General features: G+C 36.2%; 1 protein-coding gene across 1 annotated transcript in view; it reads left to right on the forward strand.

Moving 5' to 3' along the window:
• Window positions 1-1628, forward strand: part of TPBG (trophoblast glycoprotein) — a 57694-nt gene extending 56066 nt beyond the window's left edge. The window contains exon 3 of the transcript XR_014494205.1: window positions 1397-1628. The gene's annotated coding sequence lies outside the window, so the exon portion shown is untranslated. The remainder of the gene's footprint in view (window positions 1-1396) is intronic.
• The last annotated feature ends 14526 nt before the right edge of the window (window positions 1629-16154 follow it).

The following is a 16154-nucleotide window of genomic DNA, read 5'->3' on the forward strand; positions in this document are numbered from 1 at the left end:
GGCTCTTAAGCCTCAAGATACTGTATATGCTGTATCAAGAACAGCTGCTAAATTAAGGGGACCAATCATGCTAGCAAGCACTTCCAAGTAGCAGATCAGCTTACTAGTCTACTTCTAGCAGAGGTGGTGAATTGGGGATTTGAAATAGCTTCTCACATTTCAGTTTTAGGCAAGCAAGTTCATATTGGTGGTGACTTTTATTCCAGCCTGATGCAGAGAGGCAATTGTGAAATCCAGTTGTGAAATCCAATCACTATGACAGGACAGTTTGCCGACTTAAAATAGGATACTGCTTTGAGCCATAAGCAGAACTGCGAGGTACTCATATTTCCTTTTCAGCAATCATCAAAGAGAAATTTATAAAGGACTCTGAATGGGCTACAGGACATTTTTCTGAAATAAAGGATTGTCTCTTATTTTAAAAAGCCATCCATTAGATTTATTTATTTTGGGATGTATGGTCACTGAAGATATAATTCAAACTTAAGAAAACAAAGTCTAAAATCTGGTCAGAATATAATATTCCATCATCAGAATAGAATAGAATAGAATAGAATAGAATAGAATAGAATAGAATAGAATAGAATAGAATAGAATAGAATAGAATAGAATAGAATAGAATAGAATAGAATAGAATAGAATAGAATAGAATAGAATAGAATTCTTTATTGTCTTTGTGTAACTCACAACGAAATTAAGTATAATCATCATCATCATCATCATCATCATCATCATAGCAGCAAATTGCTTGACTGAGTTTTCTCTTAAATACTTTTGCAGAAGAAACATGCTGCAAGACAAATGTGAGAAAAGCATAACAAGATTAGAAAACAGTTAGAAGTTAGAAACTTTTAAAGTCCATTCTTCTATAGTCGGCAGTTCTTCCTTCTTCCAATACAGCGAGGCTTTTAGTAGCGCAATATTGGAAGAAGGAAGAACTGCCGACTATAGAAGAATGGACTTTAAAAGTTTCTAACTTGGCGGAAATGGCAAAGATCTCAGCGTATTTGAAGACCAATCGCAACATTGTGGAGTGGAGAAGATGGATTAAATATGGGACTAAAAAGTTTCATTTAACATTTGAATAAGTAGCGGATATATATGATGTATAACTAGCTTGTAGTTATTTTACCAAGAGTTAAAGTGCGATAGAATTTAATATTTTATTGTTGTTTGCATATTTTAGATTATGTTTGTTTGTATTTTTATACCCTGTATTTTGCTCTGGGAAGTCGGGGAGGGGGGAGGGGAGGGTTGGGGGGGTTGGGGAGAGGGGAGGGGGAGGGGGGGTTGTATTCAAAAATGTATTGTAAAACTTTTCAATAAAAAAAGATTAGAAAACAGTTTAAATTCACTACCAACAGACAGACTAACTTTATTTTTATTTTAATTACAGTACTGCAAACATCAGGCCCTTCTGTTGGTTCAGAGAGTCAGAGAGACAGGCACAACGATCAGATGGATTTGCTAGAAGAAAGGGAGAAGCACTGGACATCTAACACCAATGACTTTAACAAATCCTCTGCTTGCTTTAATGCAGTTAAATGCTGTACATCTGTGTCAGAAGAATAATTTGGGGTTCCACCTGGAGCTGGAGTTGTGCAAGAATAAATAAAAATGAGATCCAGACAACTGTGAGGAAAGAAAAAAATATTTATTCCTAAAAACAAAGAGTTTACTTTTAGGGGCAGCTGCAGAGAAATGGAGTATAGTGGCAGACCTTTACAGAGGCAACTTGTCTGGGGTGTGGAAGTGTCTACATGCTGATTCCAGGGTGACACTTGATGGGTGTGTGAGTGTGTGTGTGTGTGTGTGTGTGCTTGTGAACATGCAGATCCTCTGGGAGACCTAATTTATTTAACTCTGTGATTGCAGACCTTATCTTTTGATGTGTGGATTAGGTCTAAGTAACTTATTTGATGGTTTGAGGAAGTTTGCTAATTCTAACTTAATTTCAGCTTGACTGTAAAATTATCTAGTGGAGAACACTGATTCTCGGACCGTTGTGGATTCTGTGAACATTTTATGGGATGATGGAAACAGTTATAAAGAATAAAATACATTTAGATATAAAACTTCTCACAGCTGGAAGGGAAGTCCTGTTTGGAGTATCTGTTTTGCTCTCTTTTGCTTTTGGTGATGTCTATTTCGTAACAAATAGTGCTGTAGTTATTAATGTATTAACATAGGACATGATACTCTAAATGACTAGCTAAGTAAACATAAAGAATATACTCTGTTATTTTCATCTCCTTCTCATATGTATTTTCACTGCAAAAAACCAGGAAGCATTGCCAGCATTTTCAGATGTGCATATACCTTGATGCAGCAAAAAATAGTTTGCCAGAGTAGTACTGTAGTACTGTAGCCATTCTTGATCTCAGAAAGGGAGACTGGGTGATACATTGCCATGAATCTGATTTAGATGAATTAGCTCAGGAGGAAGCTATTTTCCTGCTGAAGATTTCATCTCTGGCCAGGATGTGGCTTAATCCTAATTGAGAAGAGGCAACTTGGGAGATATCACTATCTAACCTACAGTTGTGTGAAAATGTTTAGGTATCTATGATCAAAGTGTACATTTCAATTATTCACTCGGTGAACAGAAGTTGACATACCTCAGCATGGGGCCAATCCATCTTTCTGTAAATCAAAATGTGTATTTACTATTTATGTGCAGCTGTGTTCAGATTCAGAATAAGAAAATAGTGACTATGATATGTCTATAACTTAGGATCACCCTTCCAGTTGACTGAGGGTGGTTGTTTTTTTATTTAATTTGTTAATGAAATGGGATTCATTAACTAGACTTATAATTAGCCTGGTGAATGCAGTTCCACAGGTGAACAAATACTCCGACATTTGTAAACTCTTGGGTTGTGATGGTTCTATCTATTTTTGAGCATTATGGGTTTCTCTAAGCAGGCATCTAAGGATTTGAAAGTCAAGATAATTCATTCTTAAAGAGCATGGAAAGGTTATTTAAAAATCTCTAAATACTTTCATATAGCAAGTTCAGCAATAAAAATGTTTTTAAGAATTGAAGTTACATGGAAGGGCTGAAGTCAAGGAAAGATTTGGGAGACCAAGAAATTACCTATGCTGAAAAAGTCTGAAAACTATTCAGGTCTGCAAAACAGAAGCAAGGATTATAAAAAATGATCTTCTGGAATAATTAGCTGGTACTAGAGTCCATGGGTCCTTAATACAGCATTGCTTGTAAAACAATGATCTGCATGGGAGAATTTATCAGAAAGAAGTGAACTTTTTATCTTGATCTTTGCACAAAAGTCATTCTTTAAGATATGCAAAAGAAAATCTTGATAAGCCAGAAATATTTTGGAAGAAAATGTAATGGGTAGAATGACCTGGAGGGGCAGGAGGAATTGCTGCTATGAACACAACAGTCAGATCAAGTCCAGGCCTAGAAAGTAATATGAGTAAACATCCAGACAACCCTCTCCTTAGTTCACATGAAGATAAAGGGAGTTGGGGGAAAGTGCATTCAGACTTACAAGATTCTGTTACTATAGTTTTACAATAAAAAGCTACCAATAGGCTTTCTAGTCTGGTCAATCTGGTTGGTCTTGAACATCTGGTATCCATCAGCATTCAACTGAGGTCACAAGCACAAGAAGACACACTTGGGGGGGGGGGAAGTGGACAACATATTTCAAGAAAAGGAAAACCTCATCAACCATTAAACATAGTTGTATAGGAACCAATGCTAGAGGAAAAAATGTATATGTGGAAGGAAGGAAGGATTTAACTGTACCAAGCTATTGAAAGTCTAATATTACACAGTCCACAAAAAAATTGAAGCAGAAACAAGACTGGATGGTTTAGCAAGAGAACAATTCAAAGTATACCTGCAAATCAACTATGAAATACTTAGAGGAAAGAAAGATCAAATTTATGGAATGGCATTTAAAGTCTCTAGACTTGAATATGATTGAAAATCTGTAAGAAAATCTCAAACCTGCAGTTTATATAAAGAATCATGACATGTTTCTGAGCTAGAGGAGTTCTACAAGGAAGAAATGGAAAATTTCCAAAAACCAAAATATAAAGACGCCTAGCTGACTACAGAACACATTTGAAAGCTTTTATTCCTGTCAAAGGAAGTGATATAAAGTTTGAAATTCTATGCCTGCAATGTTTTGTTCCTGGTGTCCCTGTTGTCTTCAAACTTAAAATCTCATTCAAGACTTCGGTTCTGTTTTATGTCATACATTTTGGGCTATGTTTTTCTTTTCTTCTCTTCATGTGAGCACATGGGTTGTGAAATCTATTTACAGACTATTATGTGCTTCTTATGACTTTGAACTGTACTGTATTCAGCCTTGGGCATGGTCTGCATTCTTTCTGAGAAGCAAGTGAAATAAAAATTCTAATCAATTTGGAGTCTGTCAAATTCAGTAAGTTCAGATTCCAATATACGTATGGTGTGGGCTCGGGGGAACTCAAAGTATAAAAAAATTATATGAAGTTTATGATGTTCAAGATTTTTCTCTGGCTTTGATTAAAACTTGATCCAGATGGGAATTCTTGATTTCACTCGCACTCTCCCCATGATGATGATTCTGCATTGCTTTGACTACACCTAGAATAGTGAACCCAATCTTAGGTTTGGATTTTACAAAAGAGACTGACAATTAGAGCATGGTCAGAAGCCAGTAAGGGACCTGAATGAAAAACCTACATGAGAAGGTTAGAGACACTGAGCATATTTAGCCTGTGAGAGACAAGACATGATCGTTCTTCTGATAGTCTTGATAGTCTTCAAATATCTGGAATATATCATATAGAAAACAGGGCAGAGTTGTTTGAAGCTCTTCCTGAAAACAAGACCAATTGTCTTCAATGACTATGAGACAAATTTTTGCTTGGATATCAGGAAAAATTACACAATGGACTGTCTATGAGCATTGGTTTATCTATTTGAATCTGTTTCATTGGCTATTACAGGCCAGGTTTTTTTTAAATTATAATTGTAAATAATGTACAGGAATACTATATTTCAACAATAAAATAATTGCCACCAGCATTCAAGTACAAACAGTGGTTGGTTAATTGTAGGTGAATCATCTGATAGGTGCTTTGTAGAGGTGTTTTTTTTTTAATTGACTAAGCAATTCTTTATTCCAGGTCTTTTCAGGCACAGCACTCCTCTCCGCAAAGTTTTTGGGCCAGCTATTTATATTCTGATTACTTCTCAGACCTTCTCTTTCTAATTATTGGCTTCAAAGGCTAGGATTTTTGTGTTTTACTTGTATAATCTGCAGAAACACTTTTTGCTATGTTCAGGGGACATCACATTTTTGGGTACTTTGATTTTTCAATGTGTCCTGCTCTTCTGCTACCTTGAAATAATGAAGGCATTAGAGATCTAGTTTTAAACCCATGGCTTGGAGATAATTTGTTGCTCATTCCCTCCTCAGAACAATTTTGCATTTAAATCTAAAAAAAACATAGGATAACATTTGTGCCACAAAGTAGGATTTCGTACCTCTATCCTATCTTATCTTTACATTTTTACAACCTTCCATTGAACACTTTTTCTAGTCAGGCGCATCTATAAGAGTAGGACCAACCGTGATTAAATCCACATTTCTTTGAATATGTGTACAATCCTAATGTGCGTAGAGAGTGGAACAGTTTCAGTCAATAACTGTACCTGTCATTTCGGCCCACTTATTTGTAAGTCAGTCCTGCTGCCATCTTTGAGTAGTCACAGCAAAAACCAAAAGGAGAGTGGTCATTAGACAAATCAACTATTAAGCGAGTTTTATTCCCAAACTGAAAAAAGGAAACATTGAGAACAAAAGGAGTCAGCAAAGAAGAACATTGTAGGAAAAATGTGTTCTAAATTACTCTTTCTACTTTTCAGCACTTTCCAAAATACTTTTTTGACTCACTGACAGAGGTGGGTTGTATGAAACAATAGTATTTGTTACCCTCTATTTAGAAGTGTCAGTCTTCACGTTTGAGTAAGGTCATTTAACTGCTGGGACCTTTAGTAGTTTTTGTAAAAAAATTAAGGAAAAGGGGAAAAAATGGAGGCAAATAGAGAATGGATGAAACTGAGCGGGGGGAAAAAACCACGGCTTTGATTTGGAATGGCAAGTTCTCCAAAGTAAAACAATAAACAGCCATAATGTGCCATCACCTACCAATCTTATACATACCCTTGGCAAAAATAGCTCTTATGAAGGCAGAATGGAACAAGAAAAATATAAGGCAGATACTGTAGAAGCTGCCTGAGCTGTGTGTGCAAATCCTGAAAAAGGTTTGTACTGAGCATCTAATTTTAGGGACAGAAGCGGCATTTTTGTTTTAAATTCACTATATTGTATTGCAAAGTTCTATGAAGGCCATAGGGGACAGTGGGAAGATTTTCTTTTAATGACTCAGACTAAGAATTCTGTAAAATTACTCTAATAAGCCTCTCAAGGGATCTCCAATTCAGGAAGACCATAATCACCTGCCCAATCCCTAACCAAAAAAAAAATCAGATAAGAGAAAGTTACTGTTGGTCAATCCAAAACTCAATCTGAGGATTAGGGTTCATGTTTCCAAAAGCAAGCTTGTGGTTTGGGACAATGGTTACATCCTTAGCAGTTATTATAATCCTAGATGGCAGCTATCTGAGAAGCAAAGACTATTTCTGAATTGATCAGATTTGGCAACCACTTTGGTTTCCAAGCACCTTCCTACCTGCCCAATAAGCCATTCTACAATGACCGGGATAGTGCTTGCGAGTTTTAAGGGATACCAAATGCAGCAATTAAAATGTTCACAATAGCAGAATCATGTGATGCCAAAGTAAAAATATTTGCTTTGCTTGTCAGTTGTTTTGCAGGTCTGCACTTATCTCTAAAGCCTTAAGTGGCTGATGGCCTAATAGTATCTCCCGTTATGAACCTGCCTGGCCATTAAAATATGCAAGAGAGCTTTCTTTCTGATTCATAGATCTCTATGGATCTTGATCTCTCAAGTCCAAGGTTGACACTTTTAGTTTGGCTCAATGTTGTAACTGGGCAGCTGCAAACCAATTTTCACACAAAAACGTCTATGTGCTAACCTATCCTTCACAGTAATGTAGATCGATTGAGAGTCTCAAATAGGCAGGAGATTTCAGTGAAAAGGAACAATTGCTGTGCTCTAAAATGGGAAGTCCTCCTATGTAAATAAGACATTTTTCCAACCCTTGCAAAATTGAGCTTACACTTTAGAATGATGAGTTCAAGCTAATGCAAATGCATTCTGTGCACTTCCAACTTTCTGCTAAGGATTTGCTTTGGGAAGTGAGTGTAAAAGAATTCTACCCAATTTAATTCAAATCTACCTGTCTAGGGACTGTTCACTTACCTGATTTTATAACCAAGTGAAATAATGTATATTGCTGTAGCAAGCAAAGAGCAGCCCCCTTTCTTCCAGCTGTCTTCTGAGAACCAGAATTATAAGTACCGATCTGAGACATTTTGTGCCCTCTAAGTAGGTCATCATCATTGTTTAATGTTATAGTGGGCTATTGATAAACCTTTATACCTGCAGAAAGCCTGGAAGTTCCTCTTTTGGAATCTGTTCTCTGGTGATAACACAAAACAGCTTCTACTGAAACATTAGTCCATTTTAATTAATCAAATTAATTAATTTCCAGTGAAGGAAACCTTTGTACTCTGTCATCATTTGGGAAACAGAAAAGACACCTAAAAGACAAAGTCTTTGGGGACAGTGATTTTCTTTCCACAATTTTTCCTCTTCTTCCTGTCAAAAAAGAAAAATCCTCAGCAAAATGCCTTTCTATATTGCGAGTTGTGCCAAGCAATGGGGAATCTTACTTCGTCTGCTTAGGAGTAAGCATTTTGCAAGCTAATTATAAGTATAAATGCAGATAAAGCTAAGATTGTGCCCGAATGACAATATTTCTCTTGTGACATCACAATGGAAATTTGTTTTGTACTTGGCTCCTGATGTTTTGTAAGAGTCTGCAAGGAGCAGAATTTGAATCACAATTTTTTGGTAAATTTGGACCCTGAATATATATCTGTATTAAATGGATATCCAGTGGAATTGGAAAAAATGGATTTCAAACAACAAAGTTTGCATATCTGAACAGTCTCTGAAAATAAGTATTTAATAAAGTATTTAGGAAATCATATTTTTTCCTCCAAGTAAGGCTATATCCTTCCCTTTATCCATCCATAAACAGTGTAAGAACAAAATTAAAAACTAAAAAAATGTCTAAGGATACGTGGCTTAGTTCTGCATATTATAAATTATTAGTTAAATCCATATTAAATACTTAAAGGATATTAAAGGAATAAATGGAAGCAAAGTTAATTGGTAATAATCCCTAAACTAAATAAGGACACCCAACAAGTGGTATTATATATTTCTATTTCATTGCTAAATGCAATAAAACAAAATACTGCACTTATGGCCAAATAGTTAACCACATTTATTAGGTATAATTACTGATGCAATTCAAACAGGGTTTGTTCCTAGCAGAACTATAGACAATACATTCCGAAGAGTGTTACATAAAAATCACACTGAATGTTTGCAACTTTGCATTTTACAGATGTTTTTGAAACATTTTACATGATTGAAAAAAAATTTTTTTGAGTTGCTAGTTATTAGAAATGGAATTTGGTTACAAATTTATTCTACAAGCAATTATCTAGCACATTTAGTAATAAGTATTAATCTGAAATATTAAAATGGAATTAAGCATTTTATATTATTAGAAAGATTCAATTGCCATGGATATAAACAGAAATGGCATTTGTCTTTAGTGAGAGCTAAGCTATTTTATCTGGATGTTTAGTAGCTAATTAAAGCTTTATAAAACCCTACTTAAAACTATTCATAAAAATTGGATATAATGAAAACATATTTGGGTTTCTAAACTCTTGGGTTTCTCATGTTATTTTTTTGATCCTTCACTCTACAAGTATGAGAATAAATTTGAACAATTCAAGAAATGTATTTAAAATATTGTTATGCCTCCCCATCCTAAGAGCACAACTCTAGGCAGCTCACAGCAACAATAAAAGACAGAGAACAATTAGAACTATACAACTGCGAGAATGGAGCCAGTGACCTAATTATAGAGAATAAACCTCTGAATTTGTTTTGAAGGTGGAATCAAGACAAGCTCCAAATGATTTTCAGACAAAACAAATCAACTTCTTTTTTTACAAGCCATATCATTGGTTTGGATAATATTTTAAAATCAACTAAAGTTTCTTTGGAAGTCTTTGAAAATATTGGAAACCAGATATAGACTTAGAACTTGATCAATCCTTTTCAAATGTTGTGTGGTCTCCATTTTAGCAAATTATCAAGTCATGACAAAGAGTACCTTATCAGTAGCGTTAAGTTACATTAAACTAATTTTAATCCTTCTACATTGTTTTGGTAAGAATGTAAACAAATCGGCACATATTTTCATTTTTTGGTGGTGATGTCCAGTTAACCATATTTTTTTAGTAAAAAAAAATTGAAATAGAAAATTACACAACAGCCTTTTTTATATAGGGAACCCAAGTGGATTTACTGCCTATTTTTCCTACAGTGGATGAAAAGTTAGCATAAAAACATGAGGATTAGCCCCTAGAATTGTTATTGCAAAGCACCGAAGACACAAATATCATTGCTGCAATGGTATATAGAGAACTTTAAAAAGAAATTGATTTTTTCCCCAAAAAATTGTCTTACAAGCAAAGGATTTTGAGCAAAGAAATATAGATGCTAGTTCAGCAAAATATTACCATTTGTGTCTCAACAGAGTCTGTTTTGGTAAGTCTTGCACAGAAATCCACATTCAACCCAGGAAACAATTCCAACATGGAGATGCTCTTAAGAGGCCAATTATTCAAATTGTCTTAGCATAGAGCTAAATATAGTGAATCTTGACTGAATAGGAAGCTCATTTTACTTGCACCAAGCTACAGTGTTAATTGACAGTGTGGGTGTCCCAAATATTTACCATACATGTCTCTCACAGAGAAACTAGATATAAATGAAATTTAACGGGAGTTCACCTAACCCTATAATGTTAATTAAGGTACAACAATGCATGGGATAATTATCTTCATATGTCAGCAGGATTATAGATATAGATGTAAATAAAGATGATACATAGATGCTATAGATGTAGATATGTGTGTATGTGTATATATGTGTAAACACACACACACATACACACTCACACTCTAAGCTTCTTAAGGTCCAGGCAAAAAAGTAACTGTAGCACATAATGAAGGCTCAGTGTTGTTCTTCAGAACTAATTTTATGCAGATTCTGACATAATGGCTTCTCTATAACAGTGGTTCTTAAACTTTTCTTCACCACAGACCCTCTTTAAATATCTTTTGTGACCATGGACCATGGCCGCCCCCCCGCCCCCCACAAGACTTAACTCAAGATTTAAATCATAACATTTCTTCAAGCCTTCATGGACCCCCTGTGTCAACATAATGGCTCCCCAGGGGTCCAAGGAACACAGGTCGAGAACCACTGCTCTATATGTATGTGTGATTATGTTTTTTTGTTTGTTACATCAGTGGAGCAAAACTGAAAAGGAACGTGATAGCTCATGTGGCCATTCCAATATGTTTATCTCACTGTTCTGCTGGCTGGAAATTTCAGACTAGCACTAAAGCATCATTAGGAAGGGTTGTTTAACACATGAATAAAATAAATATTTTAATATATTTTAATACATTAAAGAACAATCCACAAATGGTTTGTTTGCACAGCAGAAATTCAGAGATTAAGAGAAATCCAATCACTTACAATCGGTAGTGCTATTTTCTTGTAAGAAATTCAGATGTGCTAAGCTTTTAGATGTAAAATTAAAAGAAGCAAATAAAAAAAACCCACAAAAATCCCAAAAATAAAAAGTAAAAAGCATAGTGCAACCCACTGGTCATGTCATTTGACATTATTGGGTTTTGTTTTGTTTTGAAAAATTCCTCCTCTCAACACAAAACATTTACTCAGCCCTAACCTAAGACACTGGACAATATTTCTTCACAGCAGAATCTTCCTTCTTTTCTTCCCTTTTTTTTAAAAAGGAGCTATACTTTGAATTGAGCAAAGCTGGGACCCATGTCTGTGCTGTGGGTTAACTCACCACAAACCAAGACAACAAAGAAGAGTTATTTCATCAGGAAGGGAAGAGTTAAATCATTCCCGTGATTTTTGAACCATTGGTCTTACTGCTGTGCAGAAATATTATCCTGTGTGTGGTGAACAGAAGACACCAGCCTCCCTGTGAACAAGCCACAGAGCAGAATATGAAGGTCTTCAGTGCCTGCTGAGCAAAAAGGCTGCACTAAAGAAAGGGCAGATGTGTTGGATGGAGAAAAAAGTGGAGGGCAGATGCTGGAGGACAATTAAGAGAAACATGCAGAGAAACACCTGCTGGATTACTCTTACCAGGCTTGTATGAACAAACTACCCCACCTTTCTATGGGGCCTCACCGGAACTCAGCCCATTACCTGGGCAGAGAAGAGAGTTGGTTACTCAAGTTGGAAAGTCTTCCTTTGAAGGAGGGAAGTGTGTGTGGGAGGGGGGAGACAGACTACACAAGTAAAGAGTTGACTATATTCCTACAGTCCAGGATAGAAAGCTTATTGAGTTTCTAGGTGAAAGGAGGGGAGAACAAGCCTAAAACATTTGCTGCCAGATCAGTTTACCTCCTCAGTTAGATGTTTTATTTTGGATGTTACTCTGAATGCTTGGTTTGGACCAAGAATGCTTTTGTTTTCAACCCCTGTCCATGGATGCTCAAAAGACTGGGGGGAATAAACTTCAACAGGTTCCCTACAGCTAAAGCTAAATATTTTGGTTACAATATACACATGGATCAGTGGGAGAATATGTGGTTGAAAGGATTGACATTTACACTATGCTATAGGGACACAGTGGCTCAGTTGAGCTTGTCGATCAGAAGGTCGGCAGTTTGGCGGGTCGAATCCCGAGTGCCGCGTAACAGAGTGAGCACCTGTTACTCGTCCCAGCTTCTGCCAACCTAGCAGTTCGAAACCACGTAAAAATGCAAGTAGAAAAATAGGGACCACTACGGTGGGAAGGTAACAGCGTTCCATGCACCTTTGGTGTCTAGTCATGCTGGCCACATGACCACGGAGACGTCCTCAGACAAGCGCTGGCTCTTTGGCTTTGAAACAGAGATGAGCACCGGCCCCTAGAGTCGGAAATGACTAGCACGCATGTGCAGGGGAACCTTTACCTTTCTTTACCTTATAGTCTTGAAAACATTTTTTTGTAAACTTATGTCTCAGTGGTACACATCACCAGGAAAATTGTCTAAAGTTCTTCAAACCTATGTAACCAACAAGAAGGGACATTTTATTATAGACATGATAGACGTGTAAAAAAAGACAACATTTTTGGACTCAATTGCGTACAATAATACAGAAAATTTAAAAAACATAGAACACATGTTTTTTAAAATCTTTTTTAAAATCTTTTTTTGAATCTTCTATATTATTGTATGCAATTGAGTCTTCCAGCATAGGTTCTTCAACTTCAATCTGAACAAAGTTTCAGTGTAAAACAACTTAAATATATAAAGTGCTGCCCAGTCATATTACACACAGCCATTGCTCTGTTTTCCAGGCTAAAAAAAGCTGTTCCAGATATTCAGAGGAAAAAAGAAAAGTACAGTACTAGACAATAAAAACTATTGGAGAACCAATTTGGTATATGAACAAAGTTCTCTTAAGAATGTGTGAGAGAGAAGTATAGAAGTACTAATTTTAAGATGCAGAGCTTTCTTCCACATTTCAATAATGCTACATTTCCCTTTAAATATTTAATATTTAAATATTTAAAAAATATTAATAACAATTAGCTTAATAAAAAAAAGGTGTGTAGCCCTTTGCATCTTGACTTCTGCAGCTGAATGAATACATTCTAAAAATAAGTTTGAATGGTATTGATCCAATTCATAATACTTTAATTGTGCACCGTTATCCTCGTTTGGAAAGTTTCCTTTTTTTTTTGTACCCACCCAGATTTGAATCCAGAGGTGAACATTTCTACAGTACTCATCAATTATTTTAATAGCCTATTTTTCAAATGCACACTTAAAATATAAGGGCTGAAATCTCTGCTAATAGGGTTACTATACCCAAGTGGTAGAATGATTTATATGACATTTTTGATGGACCCAGCTGAATTCTGTTGAGTGCCGTGATCAACAATTACATTTTCATTTATTAAAAAAATGATAAAGAACTGTAGTAAGTGGCTAGGAAGGAAGGAGACAAATAAGGAAGAATATCCCATAAATCTAACCTGTAGGCAAAATTCAGTCCAGCAATTAAATGATTTCCCAAATGTGATCAAAATGATTGCTCAGTCTGATGCACTAAGGAATCACAACTCCAGAATGAATACCTATTGTCACACAATGTATGGATTGATAGCAAATACTGATATTAAAAAGGGATTTGCAGAGGCACACAATTAAAAGATAGGGCTACATTGTATATACGGAACTACATTGTATGTAACTGTAGAACTGAAGAAGCTTCTTGGATGAGAAGTGAAACGTCTTCAAGGGAAAAAAAAGTTCAGTTCTCTTTTGAAAAAGCACCTTTGGGACAACCATGACCTGGATAACTGAGAATCTCTAGGGACATTTTGCCCCCTTATCTATACCAACAGCACCATCACAGGCCCCAACAAGGACACCTTCACATGCTCTTCTTCCAATGATATATACCAATGATGGTGAACCTTTTAGACGCTGAGTGCCCAAACTGCAACCCAAAACCCACTTATGTATTGTCAAGTGCCAGAAGGGCGTGGCCCATTGGGTGGGTGTGGCCAATTGGGGGCCATGGCCCATTGGGTAGGTGTGGCTGCGGTGGTAACGGCAGACTGGGTGGGACTAAAAGGTTCCATTAATTCCAACTTTGCGAGATCTTTTTTTTCTCTCGCAAGAAGTTGAAATTGATTGATTGATTGAACCTCTTTTTTTTGCACACAGCGGAAGGCCTAAAGCGAAAAGGTTTTATAAAAGCCAGCTGAAGGCCTAGAACTGGGGTGATGACACGGGTTGGGTAGGGTTAGGAGGGCACTGATTTTTCTAGCCTGCCCTATTTATGTTTCCTGGTAAAATACATGGGGAAATCCCATTGGAGGAAAATTGCACTTAGGGTTAGGGTTAGGTCACCATGAAATCATACAGCAAAATGGACATCACCAACAAACTCAGAGTTCTTGGGTATGGTTAGGAGGGCACTTACTTTTCTGGGCTGCCCTATCTATGTTTCTTGGTAAAGTACATGGGAAAATCCCATTGGAGGAAAATTCCACTTAGGATTAGGGTTAGGTCACCATGAACTCATACAGCAAAATGGATATCGCCAATGAATTCGGAGTTCTTGGGTATGGTTAGGAGGGCACTTACGTTTCTGGGCTGCCCTATCTATGTTTCCTGGTAAAATACATGGGAAAATCTCATTGGAGGAAAATTCCACTTAGGGTTAGGGTTAGGTCACCTGAACTCATAGAGCAAAATGGACATCGCCAATGAATTCGGAGTTCTTGGGTATGGTTAGGAGGACACTTCCTTTTCTGGGCTGCCCTTTTCATAAAATGGGTTTGTTAGAAGAGAGGCTACTTCAAGATCTCCTTTCTGACATAAAGATGTTTTTTGGGTTTGAATGAGTGCTTGGAAAGAAATGAAAACTGCTTGAAAGTGAGCAGCCTAAAATTAAAAACAAATTAAAACAACTACTTTTGATTAAAAAAAAAAAGTACACCGGCTCAAAAATAGGATATGAGCCCGTTCTGGATAGAGTTGCACTTCACTTAAAATAGATACTGATATTATTTATCTCCAGTGGCTGCTTAAGGATGAGCAGGCAGTGATCACGGCGCAGGTGGCCAGATTCTGTGCAGCAGCAGTGGGGATTCGCCAGAAACATTAATAATCATTTTAGATCTTTTAAATAATCTTTTATAATTGATTTTATTATGTGTTTTATCCAGTTTTAGACTATACTCAATGTATTTTTATTGTCAGGCCAGTATGATTCAATTTTTCTGAAGCTAGCTTGTTTTTGATATTCTGTCTGTAAAACTAGGCAGACCTTGGTTGCCAACTGATTGCATCATTGATTGTGATGTGTTGCTATGTCCTCTTGTGATGGTTCTGTTTAGTTTTGTTTCATTTGGATGTATGATTTATGTGTGGCCTTTGGCTGTAATAAATTGATTGATTGATTGATACTGATATTATTTCCTCACTTTTTTTTCATATAGTTGTTCCTGAATTGATATATGATGCTATTTTTTTACATTTCATTTCTTTATTTTGTTTTTTTGCAATTTGCCTGGAAACTAAGTTTGAAGTTGAATATAGTATTTTTAACATAGGGATTGAACAGTTTGGTGTCTCAGGGAAACTTCTTCTTCTAAGTTCTTACTCTCTTATGAGAAATAATTGGGGGGAGTACTAGATGATGATGTTTCTTGGAGAGCTCCCAGGCAGATGGTTACTGGTACAAATAATTTTTTGAAAAATACCTTAAAAAGTTTGAGTATTTTTTCCCAACAAAGGCGAAAAACATAACTTCTTAGCAGAAACACTTTTAAAACATACGCTGTATTAATAAAAAGATATAAAAGAAAAAAAGGTTATGCATCTAGTCAAATATCTGCATTTGAAGCACAGACCTTACAAACTTGAAAACCTAGGAATATTATAAATTATTGCCAATCAAATCAGTTTAACAAATTTAAATGAATACTTTCCGAATTTTAAATATATAAATATATCCATCTTTAAATCAGATTATATTGACTTGCTATATAAAGCCTCCTTTGAGTCAAGTTCTTATTACATATTCTACATACTTAGGCAACCTATGACGTTTCGGGTCACACTTTGTAAATATTTACTTATCTATAGAGATAAGGGACGCGGTGGCTCAGTGGGTTAGGACGCTGAGCTTGTCGATCAGAAGATCGGCAGTTTGGCGGGTCAAATCCCGAGTGCCGCGTAACAGAGTGAGCGCCTGTTACTCGTCCCAGCTTCTGCCCACCTAGCAGTTCGAAAGCACGTAAAAATGCAAGTAGAAAAATAGGGACCACTACGGTGGGA

Source organism: Vipera ursinii (genome assembly GCF_947247035.1).
Source record: "Vipera ursinii genome assembly, chromosome: 1".
Classification (NCBI taxonomy): domain Eukaryota; kingdom Metazoa; phylum Chordata; class Lepidosauria; order Squamata; family Viperidae; genus Vipera; species Vipera ursinii.